Genomic DNA, 9,177 nt, shown 5'->3' with positions numbered 1-9,177 from the left:
AAGCATTTTAAACTACTGTATCAAACGTAAGATACGAAATTACAGTAATGAACTCAGTTTCAGCAAGAATGCGCGGAAGAAGAGTGCTAGAACGCCTCAGAAATAACAACACACTACGAATCGACAGATGAGTTTTGAAATACGTCAGGGCCTACTGTTTTGTAGCAGTGCTAAATTCCACAAAGTAAATTAAAAAAAAAAAAAAAAATCTTCCGTTCTCGTCCGATCACAGAAGTGAAGCAACAACGTTAGTACTCAGATGGGTGAGCGCCTGGGAGCTCTGGCTGTCTTCATTTTTCGCTTTTTAGTCGCTACTCCTGCCAGCCCTCTTTCCATACCACCTTTCTGTCGTGACAAAGAGACTTCCTTAGGCATTTTAAACGGCCGTAAGGTACGAAACTGCAGTAATTAACTCAGTTTGAAGGAGAATGTGGCAACCAAGTTTGCCAGGAAGCCTTTGAAAACGACAAAACAGTACGAATCGGGCGGTATGCTCCGAAATGCGGTAGCGCCTGCCTATCGTTCTGCTGCGGCGTGCAGCTCCAAATTCGATTTGTAATCATAAATTTATTCTTTTGTCGTCTCGCCGCCTCCCGCAGACGTTTCTCGCGCTTGTGCTGTCATATGGACCGCGACCCGAGCGGCAGTCGAGCAAAGTCGGGACAAGTCGAGACGGAAGGGGGGGACATGGCGCCAATGCACCGCGCAAATTACGCAAATGTCTGGAAGCGCGGCGTGTGTCAGCCAGGTTTGAAAGCCTCCGTCGCTCCAGCAGGACACTGCAACACCCCGCGCAGTCCCCCCGCCGCCCGGCCGGCCGCGCACAAGCCCCGCGCCGGATAACAGGAACAAGATGCGACGCCAGTGAGTGTCGGAGGCCACACGCACCAAACGAATGACAGGCGGTGCACCGAGCAGCTGTGTTGTGCGTCTCACCCACGTTCGGCAGTCGCCTCTGAGACGCCGAGGCGAGCGCGCACTCCGCGCCACCTTCGAGGTGGAAGGACGTGCTTTGCGTCAAATGTGCCACGGAAAGCGGCGATTGCGTGTGTTGCGAGAAGAGGCGAACGCTTCTTGTGTGGTGCGGCTACAGTATAAGGACGCCAACGGCCATACCATGTTGAATACACCGGTTCTCGTCCGATCACCGAAGTTAAGCAACATCGGGCCCGGTTAGTACTTGGATGGGTGACCGCCTGGGAACACCGGGTGCTGTTGGCTCTATCTCATTTTTTCATTTTTACGTCGCTGCACCTGCCAGCCCTCTTTTCATACTAACTTTCAGGTGTTGACAAAGATGCTTCCATAAGCATTTTAAACTACTGTATCAAACGTAAGATACGAAATTACAGTAATGAACTCAGTTTCAGCAAGAATGCGCGGAAGAAGAGTGCTAGAACGCCTCAGAAATAACAACACACTACGAATCGACAGATGAGTTTTGAAATACGTCAGGGCCTACTGTTTTGTAGCAGTGCTAAATTCCACAAAGTAAATTAAAAAAAAAAAAAAAAATCTTCCGTTCTCGTCCGATCACAGAAGTGAAGCAACAACGTTAGTACTCAGATGGGTGAGCGCCTGGGAGCTCTGGCTGTCTTCATTTTTCGCTTTTTAGTCGCTACTCCTGCCAGCCCTCTTTCCATACCACCTTTCTGTCGTGACAAAGAGACTTCCTTAGGCATTTTAAACGGCCGTAAGGTACGAAACTGCAGTAATTAACTCAGTTTGAAGGAGAATGTGGCAACCAAGTTTGCCAGGAAGCCTTTGAAAACGACAAAACAGTACGAATCGGGCGGTATGCTCCGAAATGCGGTAGCGCCTGCCTATCGTTCTGCTGCGGCGTGCAGCTCCAAATTCGATTTGTAATCATAAATTTATTCTTTTGTCGTCTCGCCGCCTCCCGCAGACGTTTCTCGCGCTTGTGCTGTCATATGGACCGCGACCCGAGCGGCAGCGAGCGGCAGTCGAGCAAAGTCGGGACAAGTCGAGACGGAAGGGGGGGACATGGCGCCAATGCACCGCGCAAATTACGCAAATGTCTGGAAGCGCGGCGTGTGTCAGCCAGGTTTGAAAGCCTCCGTCGCTCCAGCAGGACACTGCAACACCCCGCGCAGTCCCCCCGCCGCCCGGCCGGCCGCGCACAAGCCCCGCGCCGGATAACAGGAACAAGATGCGACGCCAGTGAGTGTCGGAGGCCACACGCACCAAACGAATGACAGGCGGTGCACCGAGCAGCTGTGTTGTGCGTCTCACCCACGTTCGGCAGTCGCCTCTGAGACGCCGAGGCGAGCGCGCACTCCGCGCCACCTTCGAGGTGGAAGGACGTGCTTTGCGTCAAATGTGCCACGGAAAGCGGCGATTGCGTGTGTTGCGAGAAGAGGCGAACGCTTCTTGTGTGGTGCGGCTACAGTATAAGGACGCCAACGGCCATACCATGTTGAATACACCGGTTCTCGTCCGATCACCGAAGTTAAGCAACATCGGGCCCGGTTAGTACTTGGATGGGTGACCGCCTGGGAACACCGGGTGCTGTTGGCTCTATCTCATTTTTTCATTTTTACGTCGCTGCACCTGCCAGCCCTCTTTTCATACTAACTTTCAGGTGTTGACAAAGATGCTTCCATAAGCATTTTAAACTACTGTATCAAACGTAAGATACGAAATTACAGTAATGAACTCAGTTTCAGCAAGAATGCGCGGAAGAAGAGTGCTAGAACGCCTCAGAAATAACAACACACTACGAATCGACAGATGAGTTTTGAAATACGTCAGGGCCTACTGTTTTGTAGCAGTGCTAAATTCCACAAAGTAAATTAAAAAAAAAAAAAAAAATCTTCCGTTCTCGTCCGATCACAGAAGTGAAGCAACAACGTTAGTACTCAGATGGGTGAGCGCCTGGGAGCTCTGGCTGTCTTCATTTTTCGCTTTTTAGTCGCTACTCCTGCCAGCCCTCTTTCCATACCACCTTTCTGTCGTGACAAAGAGACTTCCTTAGGCATTTTAAACGGCCGTAAGGTACGAAACTGCAGTAATTAACTCAGTTTGAAGGAGAATGTGGCAACCAAGTTTGCCAGGAAGCCTTTGAAAACGACAAAACAGTACGAATCGGGCGGTATGCTCCGAAATGCGGTAGCGCCTGCCTATCGTTCTGCTGCGGCGTGCAGCTCCAAATTCGATTTGTAATCATAAATTTATTCTTTTGTCGTCTCGCCGCCTCCCGCAGACGTTTCTCGCGCTTGTGCTGTCATATGGACCGCGACCCGAGCGGCAGCGAGCGGCAGTCGAGCAAAGTCGGGACAAGTCGAGACGGAAGGGGGGGACATGGCGCCAATGCACCGCGCAAATTACGCAAATGTCTGGAAGCGCGGCGTGTGTCAGCCAGGTTTGAAAGCCTCCGTCGCTCCAGCAGGACACTGCAACACCCCGCGCAGTCCCCCCGCCGCCCGGCCGGCCGCGCACAAGCCCCGCGCCGGATAACAGGAACAAGATGCGACGCCAGTGAGTGTCGGAGGCCACACGCACCAAACGAATGACAGGCGGTGCACCGAGCAGCTGTGTTGTGCGTCTCACCCACGTTCGGCAGTCGCCTCTGAGACGCCGAGGCGAGCGCGCACTCCGCGCCACCTTCGAGGTGGAAGGACGTGCTTTGCGTCAAATGTGCCACGGAAAGCGGCGATTGCGTGTGTTGCGAGAAGAGGCGAACGCTTCTTGTGTGGTGCGGCTACAGTATAAGGACGCCAACGGCCATACCATGTTGAATACACCGGTTCTCGTCCGATCACCGAAGTTAAGCAACATCGGGCCCGGTTAGTACTTGGATGGGTGACCGCCTGGGAACACCGGGTGCTGTTGGCTCTATCTCATTTTTTCATTTTTACGTCGCTGCACCTGCCAGCCCTCTTTTCATACTAACTTTCAGGTGTTGACAAAGATGCTTCCATAAGCATTTTAAACTACTGTATCAAACGTAAGATACGAAATTACAGTAATGAACTCAGTTTCAGCAAGAATGCGCGGAAGAAGAGTGCTAGAACGCCTCAGAAATAACAACACACTACGAATCGACAGATGAGTTTTGAAATACGTCAGGGCCTACTGTTTTGTAGCAGTGCTAAATTCCACAAAGTAAATTAAAAAAAAAAAAAAAAATCTTCCGTTCTCGTCCGATCACAGAAGTGAAGCAACAACGTTAGTACTCAGATGGGTGAGCGCCTGGGAGCTCTGGCTGTCTTCATTTTTCGCTTTTTAGTCGCTACTCCTGCCAGCCCTCTTTCCATACCACCTTTCTGTCGTGACAAAGAGACTTCCTTAGGCATTTTAAACGGCCGTAAGGTACGAAACTGCAGTAATTAACTCAGTTTGAAGGAGAATGTGGCAACCAAGTTTGCCAGGAAGCCTTTGAAAACGACAAAACAGTACGAATCGGGCGGTATGCTCCGAAATGCGGTAGCGCCTGCCTATCGTTCTGCTGCGGCGTGCAGCTCCAAATTCGATTTGTAATCATAAATTTATTCTTTTGTCGTCTCGCCGCCTCCCGCAGACGTTTCTCGCGCTTGTGCTGTCATATGGACCGCGACCCGAGCGGCAGTCGAGCAAAGTCGGGACAAGTCGAGACGGAAGGGGGGGACATGGCGCCAATGCACCGCGCAAATTACGCAAATGTCTGGAAGCGCGGCGTGTGTCAGCCAGGTTTGAAAGCCTCCGTCGCTCCAGCAGGACACTGCAACACCCCGCGCAGTCCCCCCGCCGCCCGGCCGGCCGCGCACAAGCCCCGCGCCGGATAACAGGAACAAGATGCGACGCCAGTGAGTGTCGGAGGCCACACGCACCAAACGAATGACAGGCGGTGCACCGAGCAGCTGTGTTGTGCGTCTCACCCACGTTCGGCAGTCGCCTCTGAGACGCCGAGGCGAGCGCGCACTCCGCGCCACCTTCGAGGTGGAAGGACGTGCTTTGCGTCAAATGTGCCACGGAAAGCGGCGATTGCGTGTGTTGCGAGAAGAGGCGAACGCTTCTTGTGTGGTGCGGCTACAGTATAAGGACGCCAACGGCCATACCATGTTGAATACACCGGTTCTCGTCCGATCACCGAAGTTAAGCAACATCGGGCCCGGTTAGTACTTGGATGGGTGACCGCCTGGGAACACCGGGTGCTGTTGGCTCTATCTCATTTTTTCATTTTTACGTCGCTGCACCTGCCAGCCCTCTTTTCATACTAACTTTCAGGTGTTGACAAAGATGCTTCCATAAGCATTTTAAACTACTGTATCAAACGTAAGATACGAAATTACAGTAATGAACTCAGTTTCAGCAAGAATGCGCGGAAGAAGAGTGCTAGAACGCCTCAGAAATAACAACACACTACGAATCGACAGATGAGTTTTGAAATACGTCAGGGCCTACTGTTTTGTAGCAGTGCTAAATTCCACAAAGTAAATTAAAAAAAAAAAAAAAAATCTTCCGTTCTCGTCCGATCACAGAAGTGAAGCAACAACGTTAGTACTCAGATGGGTGAGCGCCTGGGAGCTCTGGCTGTCTTCATTTTTCGCTTTTTAGTCGCTACTCCTGCCAGCCCTCTTTCCATACCACCTTTCTGTCGTGACAAAGAGACTTCCTTAGGCATTTTAAACGGCCGTAAGGTACGAAACTGCAGTAATTAACTCAGTTTGAAGGAGAATGTGGCAACCAAGTTTGCCAGGAAGCCTTTGAAAACGACAAAACAGTACGAATCGGGCGGTATGCTCCGAAATGCGGTAGCGCCTGCCTATCGTTCTGCTGCGGCGTGCAGCTCCAAATTCGATTTGTAATCATAAATTTATTCTTTTGTCGTCTCGCCGCCTCCCGCAGACGTTTCTCGCGCTTGTGCTGTCATATGGACCGCGACCCGAGCGGCAGTCGAGCAAAGTCGGGACAAGTCGAGACGGAAGGGGGGGACATGGCGCCAATGCACCGCGCAAATTACGCAAATGTCTGGAAGCGCGGCGTGTGTCAGCCAGGTTTGAAAGCCTCCGTCGCTCCAGCAGGACACTGCAACACCCCGCGCAGTCCCCCCGCCGCCCGGCCGGCCGCGCACAAGCCCCGCGCCGGATAACAGGAACAAGATGCGACGCCAGTGAGTGTCGGAGGCCACACGCACCAAACGAATGACAGGCGGTGCACCGAGCAGCTGTGTTGTGCGTCTCACCCACGTTCGGCAGTCGCCTCTGAGACGCCGAGGCGAGCGCGCACTCCGCGCCACCTTCGAGGTGGAAGGACGTGCTTTGCGTCAAATGTGCCACGGAAAGCGGCGATTGCGTGTGTTGCGAGAAGAGGCGAACGCTTCTTGTGTGGTGCGGCTACAGTATAAGGACGCCAACGGCCATACCATGTTGAATACACCGGTTCTCGTCCGATCACCGAAGTTAAGCAACATCGGGCCCGGTTAGTACTTGGATGGGTGACCGCCTGGGAACACCGGGTGCTGTTGGCTCTATCTCATTTTTTCATTTTTACGTCGCTGCACCTGCCAGCCCTCTTTTCATACTAACTTTCAGGTGTTGACAAAGATGCTTCCATAAGCATTTTAAACTACTGTATCAAACGTAAGATACGAAATTACAGTAATGAACTCAGTTTCAGCAAGAATGCGCGGAAGAAGAGTGCTAGAACGCCTCAGAAATAACAACACACTACGAATCGACAGATGAGTTTTGAAATACGTCAGGGCCTACTGTTTTGTAGCAGTGCTAAATTCCACAAAGTAAATTAAAAAAAAAAAAAAAAATCTTCCGTTCTCGTCCGATCACAGAAGTGAAGCAACAACGTTAGTACTCAGATGGGTGAGCGCCTGGGAGCTCTGGCTGTCTTCATTTTTCGCTTTTTAGTCGCTACTCCTGCCAGCCCTCTTTCCATACCACCTTTCTGTCGTGACAAAGAGACTTCCTTAGGCATTTTAAACGGCCGTAAGGTACGAAACTGCAGTAATTAACTCAGTTTGAAGGAGAATGTGGCAACCAAGTTTGCCAGGAAGCCTTTGAAAACGACAAAACAGTACGAATCGGGCGGTATGCTCCGAAATGCGGTAGCGCCTGCCTATCGTTCTGCTGCGGCGTGCAGCTCCAAATTCGATTTGTAATCATAAATTTATTCTTTTGTCGTCTCGCCGCCTCCCGCAGACGTTTCTCGCGCTTGTGCTGTCATATGGACCGCGACCCGAGCGGCAGTCGAGCAAAGTCGGGACAAGTCGAGACGGAAGGGGGGGACATGGCGCCAATGCACCGCGCAAATTACGCAAATGTCTGGAAGCGCGGCGTGTGTCAGCCAGGTTTGAAAGCCTCCGTCGCTCCAGCAGGACACTGCAACACCCCGCGCAGTCCCCCCGCCGCCCGGCCGGCCGCGCACAAGCCCCGCGCCGGATAACAGGAACAAGATGCGACGCCAGTGAGTGTCGGAGGCCACACGCACCAAACGAATGACAGGCGGTGCACCGAGCAGCTGTGTTGTGCGTCTCACCCACGTTCGGCAGTCGCCTCTGAGACGCCGAGGCGAGCGCGCACTCCGCGCCACCTTCGAGGTGGAAGGACGTGCTTTGCGTCAAATGTGCCACGGAAAGCGGCGATTGCGTGTGTTGCGAGAAGAGGCGAACGCTTCTTGTGTGGTGCGGCTACAGTATAAGGACGCCAACGGCCATACCATGTTGAATACACCGGTTCTCGTCCGATCACCGAAGTTAAGCAACATCGGGCCCGGTTAGTACTTGGATGGGTGACCGCCTGGGAACACCGGGTGCTGTTGGCTCTATCTCATTTTTTCATTTTTACGTCGCTGCACCTGCCAGCCCTCTTTTCATACTAACTTTCAGGTGTTGACAAAGATGCTTCCATAAGCATTTTAAACTACTGTATCAAACGTAAGATACGAAATTACAGTAATGAACTCAGTTTCAGCAAGAATGCGCGGAAGAAGAGTGCTAGAACGCCTCAGAAATAACAACACACTACGAATCGACAGATGAGTTTTGAAATACGTCAGGGCCTACTGTTTTGTAGCAGTGCTAAATTCCACAAAGTAAATTAAAAAAAAAAAAAAAAATCTTCCGTTCTCGTCCGATCACAGAAGTGAAGCAACAACGTTAGTACTCAGATGGGTGAGCGCCTGGGAGCTCTGGCTGTCTTCATTTTTCGCTTTTTAGTCGCTACTCCTGCCAGCCCTCTTTCCATACCACCTTTCTGTCGTGACAAAGAGACTTCCTTAGGCATTTTAAACGGCCGTAAGGTACGAAACTGCAGTAATTAACTCAGTTTGAAGGAGAATGTGGCAACCAAGTTTGCCAGGAAGCCTTTGAAAACGACAAAACAGTACGAATCGGGCGGTATGCTCCGAAATGCGGTAGCGCCTGCCTATCGTTCTGCTGCGGCGTGCAGCTCCAAATTCGATTTGTAATCATAAATTTATTCTTTTGTCGTCTCGCCGCCTCCCGCAGACGTTTCTCGCGCTTGTGCTGTCATATGGACCGCGACCCGAGCGGCAGCGAGCGGCAGTCGAGCAAAGTCGGGACAAGTCGAGACGGAAGGGGGGGACATGGCGCCAATGCACCGCGCAAATTACGCAAATGTCTGGAAGCGCGGCGTGTGTCAGCCAGGTTTGAAAGCCTCCGTCGCTCCAGCAGGACACTGCAACACCCCGCGCAGTCCCCCCGCCGCCCGGCCGGCCGCGCACAAGCCCCGCGCCGGATAACAGGAACAAGATGCGACGCCAGTGAGTGTCGGAGGCCACACGCACCAAACGAATGACAGGCGGTGCACCGAGCAGCTGTGTTGTGCGTCTCACCCACGTTCGGCAGTCGCCTCTGAGACGCCGAGGCGAGCGCGCACTCCGCGCCACCTTCGAGGTGGAAGGACGTGCTTTGCGTCAAATGTGCCACGGAAAGCGGCGATTGCGTGTGTTGCGAGAAGAGGCGAACGCTTCTTGTGTGGTGCGGCTACAGTATAAGGACGCCAACGGCCATACCATGTTGAATACACCGGTTCTCGTCCGATCACCGAAGTTAAGCAACATCGGGCCCGGTTAGTACTTGGATGGGTGACCGCCTGGGAACACCGGGTGCTGTTGGCTCTATCTCATTTTTTCATTTTTACGTCGCTGCACCTGCCAGCCCTCTTTTCATACTAACTTTCAGGTGTTGACAAAGATGCTTCC

The 9,177-nt window shown here is 52.4% G+C and overlaps 7 non-coding genes across 7 annotated transcripts; all 7 read left to right on the top strand.

Moving 5' to 3' along the window:
- The first annotated feature begins 1,102 nt into the window (after positions 1 to 1,102).
- Positions 1,103 to 1,221, top strand: LOC126154611 (5S ribosomal RNA). The gene has a single exon (XR_007532171.1). It is a non-coding gene; the product is annotated as a 5S ribosomal RNA (ribosomal RNA).
- Positions 1,222 to 2,419: 1,198 nt separating this feature from the next.
- On the top strand, positions 2,420 to 2,538 carry LOC126154610 (5S ribosomal RNA). Its single transcript, XR_007532170.1, has one exon. It is a non-coding gene; the product is annotated as a 5S ribosomal RNA (ribosomal RNA).
- Positions 2,539 to 3,736: 1,198 nt separating this feature from the next.
- On the top strand, positions 3,737 to 3,855 carry LOC126154609 (5S ribosomal RNA). Its single transcript, XR_007532169.1, has one exon. It is a non-coding gene; the product is annotated as a 5S ribosomal RNA (ribosomal RNA).
- A 1,188-nt stretch (positions 3,856 to 5,043) lies between these two features.
- On the top strand, positions 5,044 to 5,162 carry LOC126154608 (5S ribosomal RNA). The gene has a single exon (XR_007532168.1). It is a non-coding gene; the product is annotated as a 5S ribosomal RNA (ribosomal RNA).
- Positions 5,163 to 6,350: 1,188 nt separating this feature from the next.
- Positions 6,351 to 6,469, top strand: LOC126154607 (5S ribosomal RNA). The gene has a single exon (XR_007532167.1). It is a non-coding gene; the product is annotated as a 5S ribosomal RNA (ribosomal RNA).
- Positions 6,470 to 7,657: 1,188 nt separating this feature from the next.
- LOC126154606 (5S ribosomal RNA) lies at positions 7,658 to 7,776 on the top strand. Its single transcript, XR_007532166.1, has one exon. It is a non-coding gene; the product is annotated as a 5S ribosomal RNA (ribosomal RNA).
- Positions 7,777 to 8,974: 1,198 nt separating this feature from the next.
- LOC126154605 (5S ribosomal RNA) lies at positions 8,975 to 9,093 on the top strand. Its single transcript, XR_007532165.1, has one exon. It is a non-coding gene; the product is annotated as a 5S ribosomal RNA (ribosomal RNA).
- The last annotated feature ends 84 nt before the right edge of the window (positions 9,094 to 9,177 follow it).

Source organism: Schistocerca cancellata, unplaced genomic scaffold (genome assembly GCF_023864275.1).
Source record: "Schistocerca cancellata isolate TAMUIC-IGC-003103 unplaced genomic scaffold, iqSchCanc2.1 HiC_scaffold_1098, whole genome shotgun sequence".
Classification (NCBI taxonomy): domain Eukaryota; kingdom Metazoa; phylum Arthropoda; class Insecta; order Orthoptera; family Acrididae; genus Schistocerca; species Schistocerca cancellata.
This window is presented reverse-complemented; position numbering and strand designations above follow the sequence as displayed.